Raw genomic sequence first — 4,511 nt, 5'->3', positions numbered from 1 at the left:
TTTTGCAAGTAAGCCTACCTCATGCATACCATAACCATATGGCAAGTCTCAAGGAGTGAGTAGTCCTAGTTAAGGGCAAGTTCCATTGTAATATTGTTGTCCCAAGCAAGATTTCCAACAAAAGTCGTGTGGATGCAAGAAGAAGTCAAGATCTCTCTCTCAAAGATGGAAGCGTGGAGAGATGCCCTCACCGCTAAAAACATCCCAAAGCTTCGTGGCCTCACCCCTGCTCAACATATCTTGCAATCAATGTATTCTAAGACACAACATCTTGGATAGGTAGCTCCTTGAGCAGTGTCTATGCTTTTTGATGTACACCACATTTGACATACATATCAACCAAGGCATTGCCAAGCATGAAGTTTTGTTTCAACAAGCCCTGACTACATGTGAATTCTTTTGTCGATATCAGTTCTTGCGTAGCACAACATGCCTTTAAAATGCAAGTGTGGGAAACTGCATTTGGCCTCACTTTGCATCCTCCGAAACAGCCTAGAGCTTCTTGGCACTACCCCTATTGGGCATATCCAACATTCAAAACACTTGAAGAGAGGGAATATGAGGCAGACCACTTCTCAAGCACTTTCTGTGATTTTTGAAGTAGTCACTTGAAGAGAGGCAATATGAGGCAGACCACTTCTCAAGCACTTTCTGTGATTTTTGAAGTAGTCGACATTTGGCATACATGTCAATCAGGGCACTGCAAAGCATGACGTTTTCTTTCAACAGTCCAAGACTAACAACATGATTGTAAATTCTTTTGCTCATATCAATGTATTGCGTAGTGCCTTTCAACAACCCTTGAGTAGGAATATCATCTTGAATTATTTTGCTAGGATCAACACTAAAAACCCTTTATGTGACGAAGCTAGAGCCTTTTCTAACATGCAATGAAAAAAGAAAAACCCAGTAGTTCATGTTTAGCCATGTGGCATGGAAAAAGTCTTCGTGTATTGATTGCATTGGTTCTAAGTTTTAAACCTAAATTTCAAATTAGTAGGTTTAAACTTAGGGGGCTTACCAAACTTAAATTTGAGGATAGGTTTTATGACATTTACTAACCGGATAAGGATAAACACGTGTGTCTTGAGGTATATTTGCATCAATTCAATATCCAAACATGTGCCAAAGATGAAATTTGAGAACTATGTCAACCTTCACAACTCACAAACCCAAAAACAACTCACAAACCCAAAAAGGTCATTTCATTTTGTAGTTATTTTGTATATGTTTTTTTTTGTAGAATTTGATTGATAAAGCTAGATATTTATTTCTTTGATTAAGAAATTTTTACAAGTTTTCCTCAAGAAAAGCTCGGAATCTGGTGCGATACTCTTCCTCACTCTCTCCCTTTCGCTCTCACCATTGTGCTCCTCTCTCTCCCCAAAATACTCTCTGTTGTTCTTATATCCTTATGAGCATCTTGCTTCTTTGCATCCAATACTTGAGTCATGATTAAACATATGTTGATTGGATGTACTTGACTTTGCGTTTATGTAATGTATTGCTACATTTCTTAAGTTTTAATATTTTTAGACAGATGGATTACTACTTAGAAGTGTTTTGTTGGCAAGCTGCTAATGATGCACTCTCTCTCGTCCTCCTTGTTTCTCTTGATTTTTGTTTCTCTCGCTCCTTTGCTTACTTGTATTGCCATCCCCCCCACCCCACCCCACCCCACCCCCGCCCCCCCAACCGTCCGGAGGATGGGTCACACACTCATGCACTAGAATGAGGAAACAAAGGACCAAGATACCACAAAAATGGAGGTTCCTCAACTAGGCAAAGTCATGGGAGTGCAAACTTCAGAGGACACGCAAGCAAGGAGTCCTCTCTAGAAGAACGTCTCAAAAAGAATAACAAGAATATCACTCGAAATGTCCAGGTTAGTTCAAGTTGTACGAGCGATGGAGGAGCTGTTAGAAAAGAGGGGCTAAAAATGGAGTTGTGGAAGAAACTAGAAGCAAGCAGCATATGGCTTTAGGGATGGTGTTTGATGCCATAGTGGTTGATTGTTTGGAGAGTGAGTGCTTGTGGCATGAGAGCTTCCTAGAGAGAGAAAGAGAGAGAGAGAGAGAGAGAGAGAGAGAGAGGAAAAAAGTGTGCAAAGAGAAAGATGAAGGATACACAAAGCTTGTGAAAGAGTTATGGCACTTGTTTTGGTTTCTTTGGATTCCTTTTCTCATTGCCATCGATACATGTGCCAAGTTTCCTATCGCTAGGCACTATAAAATGATTAGGGTAATCGTGCATGATGGGCGGGCCTTAAACATTGGCCGCCTTTATTTGTGCCATGATTCCTTTGTTGGTCCAATCATTCCCATGTCCAAATTCTCGTTTCAGCCCTTAGACTGATGTTCTCTTTCAAGCCATTTTCTTATGGACCTTGTCATAATTGGTTCCCTTTGCTGCTCTAGTTGTGCTACAGGATGTAGTCTAGGATGTGCCCTTCATCATCTGGGTATGCCCCATTCGTGTATTTTAGTTGAAGCTCCATTTTAACTTGTTTCTTTTCTTCCCTTTGATGGTCCTGGTGCATGTGTCCCTCCTAGTCTTGAACCTTGGTGTAATACCATCTCCGGGGTTTCACCTCTTAGATTCAAATGAATGGGTTTTTAATTACCAAAGTGTTAAAATTTTAACAAGATTATATTAACAAACAGGGGTTTTAATTGATTTTAGAGAAAACCCGTAAGTTTTTGAAGAAAAATGGGTCATTTTATTACCTTAAGCATGTAAATAAAGGGGATTTTTGAATACCTTCTAATATGCATAGTTTCTTTAAGGTGTACCCTCGAGAATAGCGTTTCATTTTTCCATTGTTGACCATGGCTGGTAGCTCTAGTCCCTGTAGATCCTTTAGTCTAACTAAGACATTCTCATATATCCTCAATAATTCATATGGGTCGGACCAGCCCATGGGTAGACTCTCTCTTAGCATCGAACTTCCCGAGAAACCACAACACCAGATATCCTTCTCTCAATATTTTATCCTTCAGTTGTTTGTCGTGATAAGCTTTCATTTTTTGTTGAGCTACTTCCTACTCCCACAGTACCCTCTCGCATTGTTTGTCCATTTTCTCCAGTTCTATTAATCTTTCATGGCGATTGGCTTCTGGGTCAAGCTGATGTTGGACTGAAGTGCACAGTGTTGGGATACTGATTTTGAATGGCAATATTGCTTTTTAACCAAATGCTAGACAAAATGGTGTCTACTTGGTCGTTACTTTGTAAGTTGTTCTGTATGCCCATAGTGTTGAATGTAAGTTTGTCCCAAGTTTCCTTCATTGTTTGCACCATCTTTGTTAGTGTGTGTTTTAGAACTTATTTGTGCTTTCTACTTACCCATTACATCTAGGATAGTAGTGGTTGATTTTCTATTCTTGATCTGAAAGACTTCAGCCAATGCCTCTACCCTTTCGTTTAGGAAATGGGTGCCTTGGTCACTAACTACTTCTAGTGGATAGCCGTATCCGATGATATGTTTTTGTACAAGAAACTAGCCATATTCTTAGTTGAGTTATTTGTAAGAGCCTTGGACTCCACCCACTTGGTTAAATAGTTAGTGGCTACAAACTATGTACCTGTACTTGCCCATGTTCTAGAATGGCACCATAAAGTATATTCCCCACTTCATAAAAGGTTCCAGGGGCTAAACTGACTGTAGCGGTCCCATATCTCTGGATGATGTCCTTCCAATCAAGTTTGACATACATCACACTCCTTAGCCCACTCCTGGGAATCCTTGAATAGAGTATCTCACCAATAGCCCACTTGAAGTAGCTTCTTGGCGGTCACCTCCCCTGACACGTGTCCCCCCCCCTTCTCCTTCATGATCTTCCTCTAGTAGCTCAATCCTCCCCATTTCTAGAATATGCCTCCTCAGTATCCCATCCTTCCCCAACCTATATAGCACTCTTACTGCCCATGTGTAGTTTCTAGCTTTTGTTATCAGTGCTCGTTTCTTTCTCATGGGCTAGCATTGGGAAATTCTCTTGTTTGCAAATATGTGGCCATTTCTAATCTTTCTATTTCCCCCTCAATCCTAAACAGCTTGCATCTGAGAGTTCATCTTTTATCTCAGTAGTATCATTGGTTGGTGCTACTCTAGACAATAAGTCAGCTCCAAAGTGATTTTTTTTCGCTTATGAATTATTTTGAAATCAAAATCCTGTAGCAACAACATCCATTTGAACAGTCTACCTTGAATTACTACTTTGTTGATCAGGTGCAGCAGCGCCTAGTGATCCACAAAAAACACAAAAATGTTTCCCAGTAAGTAACGTTTGAACTTTTGTACCACAAAAACCATTCCCGGAGCCTCATATTCTATGGTAGGGAATTTTACAAGGGATTTGTCGAAGGTGGGAGAAATCATTAAAGAGGGTAAAAACACCAAACTTAGCAAAGAACCTCCAAAGTAGCCAAGACCATATTGAAGATCTTGTACTTCTTGGAATAATGCAAGATATTTTCATGGTTTTACTCTCGCTTCAAGAGGAAGATGAGAG

This window comes from Adiantum capillus-veneris, chromosome 2, assembly GCF_014529385.1.
Source record: "Adiantum capillus-veneris isolate H3 chromosome 2, ASM1452938v2, whole genome shotgun sequence".
NCBI lineage: Eukaryota > Viridiplantae > Streptophyta > Polypodiopsida > Polypodiales > Pteridaceae > Adiantum > Adiantum capillus-veneris.
The sequence above is the reverse complement of the archived record's forward strand: the minus strand, read 5'-3'. Positions refer to the sequence as shown.